At 35.8% G+C, this 18908-nt stretch overlaps 1 long non-coding RNA gene across 2 annotated transcripts in view; it reads right to left on the bottom strand.

Annotated features, from left to right (window-relative positions):
- Positions 1-5756: 5756 nt before the first annotated feature.
- LOC131164110 (uncharacterized) overlaps positions 5757-18908 on the bottom strand; it is a 28125-nt gene continuing 14973 nt past the window's right edge. Inside the window, exons 2-3 of one of the 2 annotated variants that reach the window (XR_009139212.1) lie at positions 11110-11307; positions 5757-6312 (exon numbers count right to left, since the gene is read on the bottom strand). This is a non-coding gene — a long non-coding RNA (uncharacterized LOC131164110). Of the gene's footprint in view, positions 6313-10929; positions 11308-18908 lie in introns of those variants that run through there. The other variant, XR_009139211.1, reaches the window with a different exon arrangement.

The raw sequence follows: 18908 nt of genomic DNA, 5'->3' as shown, positions 1-18908 counted from the left end.
CACTATCAAGAATCCAAAGTGTTTCAGGAGAGAGGAGGGGTGGTTTACCTGATAAGGATGACGCAATATTACCTATGTAATTGGCCATAGATGATGACTGAGTAGTAGTGTTGAGCATGGCTAGGAGCTGTTGGCATTGATCAAGGGTAAATGGGAAACTACTAGTGGATGGGTTGTTATCAGCGAAGGAGACTTGGTGTGCACTTCGTTTTGAACCTGAGCTAGGCTTGCTGGAGCTAGGTGGGAACCCAAGGATGAAGTAACAATGCTCAATGGTATTACCTTCCTTGTGGCAGTGCATGCATTTCGGTTGTGGCTTGCAAAAATTCTTCCCATCTTTTGGAGTGAGGAGGATACCTTTAGTGGCTAAGGCAATGCCGTCAATGGGTGAAGGAGTATGAATGTTCCTTTGGCATTCCTCTTGAAGAACCAAGTCGTAGATGCGACTGATTGTGGGGAGGGGTATCAACAAAATCTGGGCATGGATGGCACCAAAAGACTCATTATGGCCCATAAGGAACTTCATGGTGCGCTAGTACTGCTGGTATTGAGCGATGTCTTCTTGGAACAAATGGGATTGAAGTGATGCAAGATCATCCCATAATAGCTTTAGCTTGGTAAAATATGTAGCCACCAATTTACTGCCTTAAACAAGATTATGAATTTCTTGTTCAAGGTGATACATGCGAGGGCCATTGACTTGGGAAAAACGATCCTTCAAATTTACCCAAATATCTCGAGCAAAATCACAGAAAATAACGCTAGCAGAAATGTCCTGAGAAAGAGAATTGATTAACCAAGCTTTTACCATGTTGTTGCAGCGAGACCACTAGCGGTATTCTGTAGGGGAATATTTGGAAGGCTTGGGAACAGTGTCATTGATGAAGCCAATCTTGTTTTTGGCATCAAGGGCAATGAGCATAGATTGATTCCATGTGGTGTAATTGGTTTTCATCAATGGTTGAGAAACCAAAACAACACCGGGATTGTCGATGCTGCTGAGAAACGGGTGGTGACTAGGATCATCAAATTTTTGGGAAGGTTGGGTGCTTTCAACATTGGAAGCCATAATGTAGGAAGTGATGCAGACAATAATCTCAAAAAGACAACCAGGTAACCTCCCAAGAAAGTAAAATGAGTCATAATGGACTGCTTAAAACCCAAGACTTTCCTTAACCAAAGCTTGCCTAGACATTGTATTTGTTGAGAATACTGTAAATCCCACTAACAAAAGCGACAGCCTTTGTAGAAAGGGAAAAAAAAATTGGAGTTTTTTTCAAACTTATAGCAATTGAAATATGATGTAACTTACTAACAGTTTGTTGCAAAGAATTAGTAAAGAATATAGGACTGAACATCGTGTGATTATCACACTGAGGAGCTTGGAAAAGAGAAACAAATACTGCTCTGTTTTGTGTCCAAGAAGAAGAAATTGAGAAGAGAAGATTATGCCCTTCAGAATCCTAAAGCTCTGATACCATGAAGAAATTCAGAGTCTAGAAATTCATAGAAGGAAGACAAATAGAGAAGGAGAATTGAGAATTGTATATTTCTCGATGTGAAGATTACACTACACAAAACTCCTATTTATACACATTTTCTACAGACAAATTACACCAATTTAGCCTAATCAATTACCTATAATCAAACTAAATCAATCAATAATATCAATCTCAACAAATCGGCCCTTATTTGCTTCTTTGACCAATCTCAAGAGTGATTATCTTTCATCAATCTTTAATGCCAAATCTCCCATATCCTTAAAAACAGGGGTAAAATAAGAATTAAAAAAAGTCATCATTTGTTTTCACAACAGAGAAAATGCAAGGAAAGGATAATTTTTCTTTCACTTGTTTTCTTCTATTTTAAACTCCTTTTTTTTTTTTTTTTTTGGCTTCCCTCTGAGCTCCTTGCGATATCAAGACTTTAGATCTTCCATTGAGAGTTAGCATCATCCATTTATGATCCATAGCATGCATTGTAAGCAATAAGAATCTCCTATTATTTTTCTTTTTGTCATTTCATACATTTTCTAGGAAGGAAAAAAAAAAAGAAATACTTTCAAGATTGTGCCAAGATAAAAGTGCACTCAAGTTTCCCTTAAGGAGCTCAATGTGTACCTTCACTGTGCTCAAATGGATATGTTGAAGAACATGTTCAAGGCTAAGGCACCTAAAGTGATAGATCCTAATATAGCATCCTCTTCTCAAAATATCATGCTAGAAGCAAGGTCACAACCACCTTGTGTCATTTTACACAACTTCTCCGATTGTTATGCCCCCACATAAATGTACCTCCAACTAAGGTAAATATATCTAAAGTGACAACTTTAAAAGTGGAAAAGGAGCATAACCTTGGGGATGAAGAGCATGGTGAAATCATTGACAAAATAAAATTCCTAGAACAAAAAACCATTAGGGCTATCCAAATCATAGAGTATTTTTATCAATTGATGTAGAGAACCCATGTTGACTTCCCCAACAAAGTTCAAGGTTCCTGATTTTGAAAGTATAATGTCCATAATTATCGATCCAAGGATGCACCTAATTATGTATTGTCAAAGCATGGCCCATATGAAAATAGCGAGAAGCTAATGATCAATTATGTCCAAAACATCCTTTTAGGATTCATTTTCTATTGGCTTTTATAGCTAGAGAAAGACAAAGTTCAGGGGTAGTGCTATCTTGCTGAAGCATTCCCTAAACATTATTAGTTCAACACTAATATTGCCCCTATCCAAGATGAATTGTGGTGTATGGAGGAGAAAGTGAGACCTTCAAGGATTACACGTAGCAATGGCACAAGTTGGCATCTCACACACAGCCTCTTCTAACCAGTTGAGAATTAGATCGCACCTGTTATAACACGGCCTATTTTTTTTCTTTTTCAAAAAAAAAATGGTGAAGACAATAACGACAAACTTTTTAGATACTATGTTAATTAGTGATCGAGTTGAAGACACTTTAAGGAGTGGGAAGCTGTCAAGCAGATCAAGAAATGATTTTTTTTTTGTTTTCAAAAAATAGATAAAAGGAAGGGGAGGTCTAGTTAATTTAGAGCAATTCTCATCAAAACTCTATACTATCCAAAGAAACAAACTCATTATAATCCTCCTATGTAACAATGATTTGTAACCTATCATTCCCCAATTCTTGCAAATCAATCTCCTATAACTCCAGCTCTTACCAATGCCATAAATCAAATGGTACCAAGAAAGAAATTGGTTGTTGAGTCCATTATGATGACTTATCCATATCCTAAACTTTTGGAGAATAAACTCAAATGACTGAAGATATGGCCAACATTAATGATCTCCCCACCTTAATGGTTTAACCTAAATGAAAACTACCTATTTCATAAAGGAGTACAAAGACATTGTATGAGAAGCGTTAGCAGCTAAAGAATTGAGTTCAACATCTCAAGAGTGTGGTTTTTTCTGTTTAATTAATCCTGCAACATTGAGCAATCAAATGTGACTAAAAATACACTAGCACAACATCCGACTTAAATAAGAGTTTGGACTAGCTTCAGTTTCATGTCTTGCTATGCTTACAATCAGTATTTTCATACAAAACAATGTTTTTGGTTTGTTAAACAAGAACAGGATCACAATATGACATGCTCTCAAATGTAGAATATTATGAATATACATAAATATAAATATTGGGGGGGGAGGGGGGGAGTGTAATGGCACTTGTATATTTCAAAGAAGATGTTAAGGTGTTTCTAAGTGCAGACAAGATTTTCTATTAAGAAATAGGTTAATAATGATAGAAATATAATTCAAATGTGATGATTCCCCACTTTTAACTACTTAAAAGTTATGTTAATATATGAAAAAAAAAAAACATTATTGAATTAAAACTTTGAAATGTTACACTTAATGTTTTCCGAAATGTTCCATGTTTTAGAATATTCATACTAGTACGTGGTTTTACTTCGGTATTAGCATTTTCTAGTAACTATGGTTGGACAATAATGACAGTTTTGTGTTTCACTTTCATTCTCAAATAATGAAAATTTCCTTTTGAGAAAATTTTGCCTGGATATGCTAATTGCAGGTTTTAATCATCATGGATCAAAATCACACATTCACCCTCCCATTATCATTTGTTCAGTTGCACATCAATATTCCCAATTACATCTCCTTGTGTTGAGGTCGCCCTCACATAAATAAGACAAGGGCTTCGCAAAATGTTAAGTAGTCAACCTTTGGTGTGAACAAGAACCATTGTTCTGCAATCCATATACATTTTATAAGAGATCTCCCTAGTGTCCCACTTTGAGCTATGAATCACCCCCATATTAGGGTGAATATGTTGGTCGTATTGATTTTTCATTCTTAAATGCATTTTAGTTCCGTTAAAAGATATTCACAACCAAAAAAACCATAGTGAAGATTCATTCAAGGCATTAATCAACACAACTGGAAGTTCCTCTTTTTGAACAAACCCTGATTGTATCATGCCTTAGGATCATGACAAATGGTAAGTGGTCATCAATTGGCGAATCATTTTTTCCACAGACACCAAACACATTAAATCACCAATTGCAAGCCTTTGAGCTTTTCTTAAGGCCTATTTCTCATTTAGTCTATATATTTACATTACCTAGGAAAGCCCTTTTTCATTCTTGAATAAGAGCATCATTGTATTTTAGTTCCTTCAACAAAAGATATTTACAACAGTGAAGATTCATCAAAGGGATCAATCAACACAATTGGAAGTTTCTATTTTTGAACAAACCTGGATTGTATTCTGTCTTGGGATCATGATCAATGATAAGTGGTCATCAATTGGCGAATCAATTTTTTCAACATACACCAAACACATTGAGTCAACAATTGCTAGCCTTCGAGCTTTTCTTATGGACTATTTTTCTTACAAATCTATATCTAGGAAAGCCCTCCCTCCCCCCAAGTTGTGTAATATAAAGTTTTAGAAAAATGAACGAATGAAAAAGGGATATGTATAGACAAGAAAAATGATAAAATGTGCACAAGATAGAATTCAAAAAGAGTGAAAAAAAATCATGAATGGATTCTAAAGATGGATAAAGTCAATTCAAAACAAAGTAGATTCAATAAATATTCCAACCTGAACTAAAAAAGGACTTAATCCTATGTTAGGTTCACATGCAATTGTTTCAAATAAATGGGCCCAAACTTGCTAAACTATATTGTATTCAAATGTCAAGATGTTATAACTATGTTAGAGGAAAGGTTAAAATCATCTTGTTTTTACTAGCCTATTTTTCTTTTTTCCATTTATCTTAAACCCAAGACTACATTTTGCCCCATGTTTGAAAGAAAATATTGAGGACATGATTTCAGTGTTGGTATTTGAAAAAGGCTTCTTCGAGGATTTTATAAGGAATTAACAACTTTCAAGATGGAAGATAGATTTATCAAAAAAGAAAAAAAGATCTCTCTCAAAATATGGTATATATATGCTTTTTGCCTACAACATCATAAATGACTTATTCAGGATTTTTGTTGCATTGTGAATGTTTCTTGTTAGATAATGTTAAATTTTTTTGGGTGTGTGTAAATGGATACGTTATATGAGAGACAATTTTGGATTATCATGGATGATGTTGTATGATGAACATAAGACAAATCGCTAGTATCCTGAGCTTTTGTTGAAATGAAACCATGTCGAAATGTTGAATACACACACACACACACAAATTGGTTTAGAGGGAAATATTTAACCCCTATTTTAAAAGCTAGTTTGTTATCATAAAAAAATATTAGATTGTTAGAAACAAAGTTTCCTTAATTATATTTCAATGATAACAATGACTAAAGATTTTGAGTTTTGAGTTATGTTTTCAACAAGTATTTCATCATAACATGGCACAAAAGAGAAAAATCAAAGCTTCAAATAACTTTGGGCTTTCTTTCCTAGATGATCAACCCCAAAGGGATGGTCAGTGGATAAGTAGATTACTCGTACTTCTCAAGTAATTGAACTGCCACTTTGCGCATTAATAGCAAGTTGATAGGTCAACCGATCCCTTCAATAGCTCAATCAGAAGGGATGACTAACACCCAATTGGAGAAAACGTACATTTTGCCCACAACGCCTATACATCTACCTCTTAGCCTGAAAGAATAGCATTGAAACTATTTGAAAACATAATCTAAAGATGCTCTCTTTTCACACTTTTATCCTTACTTGATTTTCCTTTCTCGAAAGATTTTGATGCACAAGTTGTGCTTCATCTTGAAAGACTACCCTTGTGAGGACCATACTTGTACTTTGTCATCATTATAAAGTTTGGTCTCCTTACTTTCGCGAACAAGAAGATCTAATAAAATACTCATTGAAAACAAGTAAATTTTATTACATTTAAGTACAATGCAACCTTAGGGACTTAACAAAAAACATAATATTAGAAAGATGAAATATTACAGAAAAATAAATAATAGCAAGGTGATTGGAGGTTGAAGCACATAAACTCGGTTATCCTAAAATCGAATTCACCACCTTCAACAATGCATAGGTACTCGACATCCAGTCTCTAGGATTTGACAACCTATGCGACAACCTATGCTACTAGTGGCTAAAAGCTCATGAACTAAACCCAATCTAGGCAAAAGCTAATTTTTATAGAGATAAAAAAAAAAAATGAAGAATACAACAGTGTTAGGAGAAGTATTGGAAGGCCAGGTGTATTTCAAAAGTTGTGAATTACACCTCTTTATAGGCACTGCAAGAGGATGTTGGAGGTGGATTGAATTCATAAGTATTAAATACTAAAAAATTAAAAAAAAAAATTATAAATAATTCAATTAAAGACCAACTGTTGCTGCAAATTAAAATTGTAAGAGCTAGCTACTGTATAAAATTAGAAACTATCAGCCATTATTGCAATTTAAGACAAAAAAACTCAATTAACCAAATGTAAAACCAAGAGATAACTCTCAAAATTGATGTTTGAGAACTCAAATAAAGTTGGAACTCTAAGATCATAAAATAGGAAGTTACACTCCAAATTTATTTTTTCAAGTTAAGAAGTACACAGTGTGGTTTAGTATAATAGCCCTTTCATTAAAAAAAATTGTCCTTTGGCAAAAAGGCTTCCTACTTTAAAAGGGTAGAGGGAGGGTTCTCACCCCCATCAAGGCAGTTGGCCCTAAGCTAGCACAAGTTGACAACCTTATTTTTAATTTTTTTAATTTTTAAATCTTTTTAAAATTTTTTCATTATTTCCAACATCTCAATCGACTAGATTCTTTAAAAAAGGTAGTAATGAAAATTAAATATCCATAAATCAGTAGCAACAACAAAACCAAGAAAATAAAAATAATGATAACAATCTTAATAATAACAATTACAATAGCCACGAAAATAATGATAAGGGTAACAATCTCAATAATAACAATTATAATAGCCCTAAAAACTTTTTTCCACTTTATTTATGCTTTATTTTCTCATTTTTCAAAAAAAAAAAAAAGGTATGAACCAAATAATAATAATAATAATAATAACCCCCAAAAAAATTTCCACTTTATTTATGCTTTTTCTCTTTTTTTTTTTTAAAAAAAGGTACGAACCAAATAATAATAATAATAATAATAATGAAATTAGTATTAATATCAATAAAAACCACAATAATCCAAAACAGATGAACTAAAAACGTTTCTTTTACTTCTATTCTATTTTTTTATTTTTTATTTTAGATTTTTTATGCTTGGAAGGCAATAATTAAGGCAACGGGCAAATATTTTCCTTTTATATCAAATTTTTTTTTTTTTTTTGTGGGGAAATAAATACAAACAAAAATGCCCCAAAAAGAAACAAAACAAGCAGGAAATTAACATCAAAACGTGAAATTTACCTTTGCAGTTGGGGGTGTAGGGTTGGGCATAACCTTTGAACCATAATTCAATTAACTGATTTTTAGATCAACATCTAATGGTTAGGCGAACCAAATCTTTAGATTCACAATTTTAAGGTCACTATTTTTTTTTCTTTCATTATAAGAAGTTCTAATTTATTAATTTTAGATTAACATCCTACTTAAGTTTAAAAACATCAACCTAAGAATTGAACATAAATAAAATCTATAATCTATGTTCTAATTCTAGGAAAAATAACATTAAAATAACTAACCCAAGTTTCGAATTGTTATTCAAAAAAAAAAAAATTATTTTAAATTATTAAAACACTACATAATATATAATTACACAATATATACTTATATACTTATAATATATCAGTTCAGTTCGGTTGACCACGATTATTATGTGGGCCAAATTGTTAACCAAAAAATTGAAAACTCCAAACCGAAACCGAACCAAATCAAACCGAGAAATGGTTAATTAATTTTTCAATTTTATTTGATTTGAATTAACTTTTTGGTTCCATTTTTCATTTCCACTCTTGGAGGAGCAACCTAGACCCCACCGGCAACCCTAAGCGCATTGTAGATTCTCACAGCAGTAGTAGGAGAACCAATTTAAAATTTTTAGGGCTACTGCACCTACAATCACAAAACTTGCCATCTACACCAACACGTTAGGGCTACAATGTTTTGGAAGAACCAATTTAAAATTTTTTGAAATTTTTTATGCTTGAATAAGTTACTATCTAAAGAGTTATTAATTACATCTCTTTAAATGGATATGATTGTTGTATTCAAATTTTAAAAACTTAATTATTAGATTCATAAAAATATGACAGCCACGCATGTGCAAAATGTCCAAAGTGTCAACCGATAAAAGGGGAAAAATTAAGGAAGATAAGTAATCTTTTCCAAAGAAGGGAGTTAAGCGCAATGGTAAGGTTATCAACATGTGACCCTGGAGGTCAACGGTTCGAGGCATGAAAACAATCTCTTGCAAAAATGCAAGGTAAGGCTGTGTACTATAAATCCATTGCGGTCTACCCCTTTCTTGGTCCCCACATACACGGGAGCTTTGGGAAAAACATAAATTAAAAATATTATAATAAAAATAATTACAGTTATAATATTTGATATTTTTTTAGACTCACTCTTTAGTACTCTAAGAACAATCATATTGTGCATGTTACTAAAAAATGGTAATTAAAAAAAAAAAAAAAGACAAGAAGAAGAAGAAGATTTGGATGACATGTGCTTATTGTTTCATAATATTGTCTTTTCCTATAGTTTTTCTTTCTTCTTATTTTTTTGTTGATTTTAAGTTCTTATTATGTTGGAAATTTGTATGTATTACTTTTACATTAGCATGTTTTAGACATCTTATGGTTTACAAATTTCAAGTCTATTAAAGTATATTATGTTCTATTGATTATTTATCATAAATGGCTTTATATATGAAACGGGTATCCAGCTATTAAAATTTGCTGAGGAAAAGCCACTTTCATCCTTATAGTGATTGCTAAGGTTGAATCAACACAATTCAAGGACTAACACATGTGGGTTTGGGGATAAATTTTTCTTCCTTTTTTTCTAAAAGAATTCAGAGGGCATATGTTCTTTTCATCCCTACATATTTGGAGACAAACATGTGCACTTCCCAGACGAAATATGCAACTTTTAGGTATAATAGTTACATGCATCAACTAAACTTTGGGGACAAATTTGTAAGTCCCTAAAAGATGCTATTTTAAGTTCAAATAAATTCATGTTTAAAGGTTAATCTTTAGGAATAAATAAAATTTCATAAGAGAAGAAACAATATATTATTGATTAATGGGAAAAAATTATATAAGGTAGCATTTGAGATAATATATTTCAAGTTTTAAATTCGCATTGTGTAGATTCAATTCAATGCAAAATTTTCACAAAGTGTAAGGTTTCAAGGTTTATGATTTTTTATTTTTTTAATATAATGTTGTTAAACTGAACAATTAGCTAACTTCTTTTTTTGTATATTTTTGAAAAATAAAAATAAAAAATAAAAATTATTTTCCACAATTAAAGAGCCCTAATATTTTCTATTTAGCTTTTTCTCACAAATATGTCTCCTCCACAATTAAAGAGCCCTAATATTATTGATTAATGGGAAAAAATTATATAAGGTAGCATTTGAGATAATATATTTCAAGTTTTAAATTCGCATTTGAGTAGATTCAATTCAATGCAAAATTTTCACAAAGTGTAAGGTTTCAAGGTTTATGATTTTTTATTTTTTTAATATAATGTTGTTAAACTGAACAATTAGCTAACTTCTTTTTTTGTATATTTTTGAAAAATAAAAATAAAAAATTAAAATTATTTTCCACAATTAAAGAGCCCTAATATTTTCTATTTAGCTTTTTCTCACAATTATGTCTCCTCCACTTTTCTGCTATTCACAATTTTCCTTCTGCTTTGTTTGTCTTTAGTTTTCATTGCTATCTGTATGCACTGCTTGCACAGCATACTCTTTTCTACTGTTTTAGTACTCATGTACGTGCTTGATCTAAGCAGTCTCTCTATTGCTCCTTTACACTGCCCAATTGAAGAGAATCACGCAGAGAGCAAAGCAAACTGGGCTTATACATAACTAACAACCGTGTCTTTCATCATCGTCACATGCAAGCTTAATCGCCTCTACATCAACCCCTTGGTTTGGTTGACGCACCCCTCCAAAAGAAGGCAAGGACTTCTTGAACCAATGCTTGATTGGATATGTAATGTAGAATTGTGCAATCAGTCAGTTCAAATGGGAAAATTAGAAAATTGAAATTTTCAATTTAGTTGGAGGGCAAAATGAACCAAACCAAACTCTTTGGTAAAATCAAAACCGAGCTGACCAAATTAGAACGGTTTGTTATCCTAAAAACCAAACCGAACTGCTCTACCCGACCCTTCCTAACTGAACATAAAGCAAAACTGAACTGCTCACCAACCCCTACACTACAAGAACTGAACCAATTGTAACCATTGCCTTGCCTAATACCACAACACCAGAAGCTTGCTGGCAGCAAAGTATAGATGGCCACTACCTAGAACGATCATCAAACGGGATTTATATATTAAATAACAAATAAAATGAAAACAATATTCAAACTATTTTTGTTTCACTAGCATTTGATTTTCAATTCTCTAACATTATTGAAGTCTGAAGACCAACAAAACAGAAGGCAAGAAGATGGCCCAAGATTCGAAGAAGGTAAGAACAGAGTTACATACCTGTGACTCAAAGGTCTCCAGACTCAGATTTCTTCACTCTAAAATATGTAATCACAGGTTCATGGCTGGCAGGCAACCTAAAGAAGGAGGCTGGAGGGATATGAGGCAGTGGCTGGCTGGCATAGTGCCAGAAAGGAGTCATCGGCCGTCATCACTCGTCGAGGAAGTCCAGTGATTTGCTTTCACAATTTCACATGGCTGAAAAAGAGAATACAACACAGATTTGAATCATCTACTATTCTGATAACTGGGGCTAACCCAATTTTGCTAAAGAAAAAAGGGTCTCAGCTGAGCCTGTGCCAGTGAACACTGAACAGGGCAGGCCTGCAAGGAGAGCTGAGGTTGGACTGCTAAGCATCTAATTTTATTTTTTCGGTTGGAGCCAGAATTTCAATTGCAAGACCAAAAACCGAACCAAAAAGATTTCAGCTAACATAATCAGAACCAAACTGAACCAAATAGGTTTCAACATCGAACCGTATAAACCAAATTGATTTGGTTCAATCAGTTTTTTCGATTTACACCAAATTCTGCACAACCCTATATTCATGATATCAATATTAAGGTGTACATTCAGAGATTGAGGTAATCTCCGTATTGGTGTTTTACTAGTAGGTGAGATACAAGAAAAATTTACATGCATGTGGTATTGTCCCATCTGCTAAAATTGTATCGTGTAAGCAATGTGATCTTGCACAAGCATACTACCACGATTTTAATTTTTCTTTTATGCACTAGATGAGCAAGATCAGTATCACTGATTTTTTTTTTCTGTTAAATTGGCTAAAAAAATATGTCAAACTGATTACATTTGCATCTCTTATCTATATATGGTTATACTAACTGCATTCACACTATTTCTTTGGTGCATTCATGTTACTCATCCTCTAATCCCAAGATCATTTCGTTTGGAAGCAGCGTGGTCACTTGATCAAAATATTCACCAACTAATCACATCAATATGGAGTCAATATTTCAATGATTGACAAATGTTAGAAAACTGATCGTTTGTAAATCTTCATATTCATACTAAAAATTGGCTCAAGACCATACTAACTTGTATACAGTCAAATATTCATGATCCAAAATCCTACAAGAATAAGTGGCTAGTTTGATGAGAGTTGGGTAAATTATTGGATCTTGAACACATATTCTACGCACAAAAATCAAGTAGATGGTTTATTCACAGGAGATGAAATGCACGATAATCACAGATGTTGAATGGTGAATTCAGTGATGTAGTTACACAGGGTCTGAGACCGGACAATATTGTCCATTAATGAACATTGATGAGAGTTGGGTAAATTATTGGATCTTGAACACATATTCGGATTTTGAACACATATTCTATGCACAAAAATCAAGTAGATGGTTTATTCACAGGAGATGAAATGCACGCTAATCACAGATGTTGAATGGTGAATTTAATCTCAATGTTCATTAATGGACAATATTGTCCGGTCTCAGACCCTGTGTAACTACATCACTGAATTCAATCCACTTCACTTCAATATAAGATAACAGTAAAAATTCTAATGATTTATCATAGCCTATGCCTTCAGTACAAAAATGTCATCAATTGCATTCACTAGTTACAACCCTGGAGATTGAGACATCAATGTTATCCAATGGTATGCCAAACTCTGTTCTATCAGCATTTCTATTTGAGATGACACAAGATTTTATTACAAGTGTGGTAAACAGATTTTTCAGACTTATTTAGTCCTCATGTAAAAATGCTTATCCAACTTTTGTCATTTAATTTCAACCCATCAACTTGTTCCAACGTCTCCTATGAAATTATATCTGAAATTATTGGTAATCATCTTACAGCTTTATACCACAACTCATTACTCCTCATCAAAAGACTTTTGTTCATTGCTGAATTACATTGGGTAATAGCTTAATTGCACTTAAAATTTAAGGGACTATTTGGCAAAAGAAAAACAATCACAATTATTTAATGGGCATAAAAGTAAATATGAGAAAAGCATATGACAAATCCAATTGGATCTTTATGGCTCTTCAAGAAATGTAGATTACCACTATGATGGGTATGCTGTATCATGCAAATGTATCACAACTCTCTTACCATGTCACCCACTCAGCCTTTTTAGCTTCATTGGGGCCTTCAACAAGGGAACATACCCTTCTGTCACCCTATTCGGAGGCTCCATTAATCCTTTGTCACTTTATTAGATCACGCTAACATTCTATCCTCTTGTCATGCTCCTTTCAATTTTCATTAAAGATTTGTAGTGTGCAGTAAGCCCCTAGTAGTTTTAATTATCCTTCACAATATGTGGTAGACCCCTATCAATTGTCATGTTTATCTCTAGTGTGTGAGAACCTCCTACTAGTTTTCAATATTACGCCAAATATGTGATAAATCCTTATGGTCAGCACCTACAAGTTTTAATCATCCTCCCCAACGAGTAGCAAGGTCCAACCCATTGTCATTTTAGACCTGCTGTGAAGTAAGCCCTTACTAGTTGTCATCCTTGCAAGTTCCATCATAGCTACCATTTGGCATGTGTCAAGATTGTTGGTTCCACCTTCCTATTCATCTATGAATAGACAATCAATCCTCTCCTCTAGTTGTTTGACATAGATACAAATTTCTAGTGTTATTATTTCCTGGCTACCTATCGAGCTTATCTCACTCTTAAAATCTCAAATTTCAATGTAGGCCCACACTCTATCTTTAGTCTAGTGTGTTATTCTAGGACCAATGCGGCATGCAGGCAAATTCAGCTGCATATCCAAACTGCTAATGAAGATTGCTAATCCTTCACAAAGGCATCACAAAGAAAGAAAACCTACTTCCTACACTTCATATCATGACAGAAGACGAACTATCTGAGTGTTCATTTGAAGAAGAGATATAGTCCCCTAGAGCCACTATAATGACCCAACCATCTATTCATAGATCAAAATACGATAAACTCGCTGATGATGAGGGAATAGATAACAACATCAATCTCTGAGAAAACACCTCATCCGCCATCCCGAAGCAAAGCTCAAACAATAATGGACTAACCATCCCATTAGAAGAAATTCCACCAAATCAATTAAAAAAATAAAATCCTTAAGTTCCATACCTGGTGCACAACGAAATTAATGAAGGCATCACACTAAAAAGTTGTCATTCAAAGGGTTGTCGCAAAGTTCATTGGTAGACTCATAATTTGGATGATAAATCTTAGAGACTACCAACAATTACAAATATCACAAGTTTTAAATCTTGATATCTTCATCTCCACAATCTTTGAAGAATTTTGTGGAGCAAAAGACCATCTTACCTGAGCCAAGGAAGAATATATGAAGATCAAATATTGTTTGCTCAGAGGAAGGGATCTTGGGAAGCATTATAATCTCATCTTAGAGAGATACTATACTCTCTGCAAACCAGATGATATTAATCTCAAAGAGGCATATCTCAACAGTCTATCTGATCCATTAGGAGAAGAAGTTCTCCAAAAGCTCCAAATGAGTTGAAAAATACTTGAGACCACTTCCCTTGTCAAGCACTATCAAAGTGTTTTCGTGAATTTGGATGCACTCTGCAAAATGCATGGTGTTAGGGTGTGACAATGTAATGGGGAAAAGAGGGAGTGAGATACTGCTATAATTGTATTCTTCAGGGATTTGGAATGAATATATGAATATCTGTGTTATCGCTTGTATGGTGATTCTCTTGTAGATGAATAATACAAGTAGTTCTTTTCATTGTGGTGTTCTGTTGCCTTAGATTATGATGTCTCTGATTGTTATAGTCTTATTCGGTGTATAAGAATATATTGCTCATGTGAAATCCTATTGTTCCTTGTTTTCCTTGAGTATTGAGACTCACCTGGTGCTCGTGCTTGCAGGCTTGAACGTGTGAGAGTTGGCTGACTTGTCGGGGGAGAGCTCTCAACGAGTGCCGCACGGCCCTTACTTGAGTCCCATTTTGGGGGTCCGTGACAGTTGGTATCAGAGCACAGTGTGTGCGAGCACCTTGCGTGGGATTATGAGAAATAAGTCAGGAAGAGTAAAGCGCATTGAGACGCTTGAGACAAAAGTTGCAACCCTGTAGACAACGTGCGGTGACCTCCAAGGGTTGGTGGCAACATTGATAAAAGAGAAAGGCGTGTCAACAGAGCTTGAGGCCGCCGAAGAAAACCCTAGAGAAAATCTCTATGGGGTATCAAAAGTCGTAGAGAGACTTGAGGAACTTGAAAAATTCATTCCAAGTGTGAAATCCCTGGAGAAACGGCCAAAAGAGCTTGAGGCCTTCCAGAAGAGTATCGAGCAGTTGGAAGCCTTTGAGAGCAGGCTACAACATATTGAGGGCATATTGCCATCTCTTTCGTCCCAACGGGGAGAGCCAATAGAGCTTGAGGCCTCCTTAAGGGAGCTAACGGAAAATCTTGATTTTCTTACAGAAGATGTTAAAGTGTCCATTACTGCTTTGAAGGAAGATTTGAAGGAGATGGGCAATGTCCAAAGTGCGGTGGTCCAAGTCCAGAGGGATTTACAAGAGATCACTGCGAAAGTGAATGCAGTGGCACAGTTAGCCCGATGGCTAGTTGCACATCCAAATGAGAGTTCTCGATGGAAGGTACCAGAACCTAAAAGTTTTGGGGGTACACGAGATGCAAAGGAGCTAGACAATTTCTTCTTTGATATGGAACACTACTTCACGTGCTCCCGAGTGGATTTAGAAGTGGACCGGGTCAATATGGCAACGGTATACCTGGTTGGGGATGCAAAATTGTGGTGGAGAACTAAATGGAATGATATTCAGCACAATAGATGTGTCATTAACACATGGGAGAGGTTGAAACAGGCGTTGAAGACCCAATTCTATCCAGAAAATGTGGAGTATATAGCAAAGTGCAAAATAATGGAATTGCAACAGACGGGCTCATTAAGGAGTTATGTAAGGGAATATCAAGCCTTGATGTTGAACATTGTAGACATGACTGAATCGGATAAACTAATTCATTTTCTTCGGGGTTTGAAGACATGGCCAAGAAATGAAATACGTCGGCAAGGTGCTGGTGATCTCTCTTCTGCCCTCGCTGCTGCTGAGCGGTTGGATGATTTTTCAGATAATTCTGGGAAGCGAAATTTCCCTACATCCGCCAATAATGATTCCCGTCCCAACAAAGTCTATAAGCCCACAAATGGGGGAAGGGATAGGGAGACAAATAGTTCTTGGAAAGATAAAAGAGCGCCCATGAATAGGGAGTGGAGGGGCGGACGAATGGGGGGTGGAGAGCGTCGACCGATCTCTTGTTTTCTTTGCATGGGACCACATCGAGTGGCGGAGTGCCCTGATCGTAAGGCTTTGAATGCTATAAAGGCCCTTCGAGGGGAAACCGAAACCTCGACAGCAATTCCAGAAGAACAACCGAATATGGTGGGAGCCTTGAGATTTTTGGGGGCATTAGAGCGTCAAGTAATTAACAACAAGTCTCAGGAGAAGGGACTAATGTATGTGGATCTACTTTTGAATGGAAAGAAAATCAGGGCCATGATTGATACAGGGGCCACCCATAATTTCATTGCTGATTCTGAAGCTCAACGGTTAGAATTGCAAGTAGATAAAGATGTGGGCAAGATAAAAGCAGTGAATTCTCCAGCATTAACCACAGTGGGGGTGGTACCTAAAGTGGCATGCCAAATGGGATCATGGTCTGGAACAGTTGATTTCACTGTGGCACCCCTTGACAACTTTGATGTGATATTGGGGATGGATTTTCTTAAAGTGACACGCTCAATGCCGATCCCAGCTGCAGATTGTCTTGTGATAATGGGAAGTGCACCTTGTGCGGTCCCCGCAGCCTACAACAATTTCGATGACAGGAAGTTGCTTTCAGCCCTTCAATTCAAAAAGGGAGTAAAAAGGGGAGTGTCTTCTTTCGTGGTTCTACCAATAGTCTCAGAAGATGCAGAAGGAGGGAAATATCCACTTGAGATTAAGGAAGTTTTAGAAAAGTTCAAGGAGGTGATCCCGGAACAGCTACCGAGGGTTTTACCACCTCGACGACAGATTGACTACGAAATTGAACTTTTGCCAGGAGTAAAGCCACCAGCACGTGCCCCTTATCGAATGGCGCCGCCTGAATTAGCTGAACTTAGAAGGCAACTGAATGATCTTATTGCAACAGGGTTCATCCGGCCTTCAAAAGCACCTTTTGGGGCCCCAGTGTTATTTCAGAAGAAACAAGATGGTAGTTTGCGCTTGTGTATAGATTATCGGGCTCTTAATAAGGTGACCGTGCGCAACAAGTATCCCATTCCACTGATTGCTGATATTTTTGACCAGTTAAGTACAGCTAGATATTTCACGAAACTGGACTTGAGGTCGGGATATCATCAAGTGCGCATTGTCGAGGGAGATGAACCGAAGACCACTTGTGTCACACGGTATAGAGCATTTGAATTCCTTGTCATGCCTTTTGGGCTAACAAATGCACCCGCTACCTTTTGTTCTCTAATGAATCAGGTTTTTCGGGACTACCTTGATCAGTTTGTGGTTGTTTACCTTGATGACATACTGGTTTTCAGCGCATCCTTAGAAGAACATAAAGATCATCTTCGAAAGGTTTTTCAAAAACTCAAAGAAAATCAGTTATATGTAAAAGGGGAGAAGTGTGCTTTCGCTCAAAAGCGTATTAAATTCTTGGGGCATATCATTGAGGAGGGCCAAATTCGGATGGATTCAGCTAAAGTAAAAACTATCAAGGAGTAGCGAGCACCTACATTCGTTAGAGAACTGCGATCTTTCTTGGGTCTAGCCAACTACTACCGAAAGTTTATAGAGGGGTACTCTAGAAGAGTTGTATTGTTAACGAATTTACTAAGGAAGGGGGTACCATGGGGGTGGTCAGAAGAGTGCCAATCAGCATTTGTTGAATTAAAGAAAAAGATTGTAAGAGATCCTGTGCTAATCTTTCCTGATGTGACAAAACCATTTGAAGTGCAAGTAGATGCCTCAGACTTTGCATTAGGGGGAGTTCTCTTGCAGGAAGGGCATCCAGTTGCTTTTGAAAGTAGAAAATTGTCGGGTGCCGAACGGAACTATACAGCACAAGAGAAGGAGCTTCTCGCAGTGGTACACTATCTTCGGGTGTGGAGGCACTATCTTGGGGTCCAAATTTGTGGTAAAAACCGATAATGTAGCAATTACTCATTTTTTGTCACAACCTGGACTAACGTCAAAACAAGCCCGTTGGCAGGAGAAGCTAGCTGAATTTGATTTTACTTTTGAATATAAAGTGGGGAAGACGAATGAAGTGGTCGACGCTTTAAGTAGAAAAACTGAATTGGCAGCATTGAAAATCATCAATCATCTATCAACTAGTAAGGTGGCGCTACCTTTGAAGAATCATATCAAGGAACATTTAAGTACAGACCAGCAGGCGCAGTCACTAAGCAAACTAATAGACCAAGGGAAGACACGACAATTCTGGGTAGAAGATGGACTGATAATGACTAAAGGCAGGAGAGTCTATGTGCCTAAAGCTAGAAACTTGAGGAAAACCTTACTGAAAGAGTGTCATGATACGTTATGGGCTGGTCATCCGGGATGGCGAAGAACTCATGCTTTGATTACACAGGGGTACTATTGGCCGAATATGCAAGATGATGAGATGAGTTATACTAAAACGTGCTTGATCTGTCAACAAGACAAGGTAGAAAGAAAGAAGACTTCAGGTTTATTGGAGCCATTGCTAGTTCCTGCTAGGCCATGGGAGAGTGTCTCTTTGGATTTTATTTCCTCGTTGCCAAAAGTAGAGGAGTTTGAC

The sequence above is a fragment of the Malania oleifera genome, chromosome 9 (assembly GCF_029873635.1).
Source record: "Malania oleifera isolate guangnan ecotype guangnan chromosome 9, ASM2987363v1, whole genome shotgun sequence".
NCBI lineage: Eukaryota > Viridiplantae > Streptophyta > Magnoliopsida > Santalales > Ximeniaceae > Malania > Malania oleifera.
This window is presented reverse-complemented; position numbering and strand designations above follow the sequence as displayed.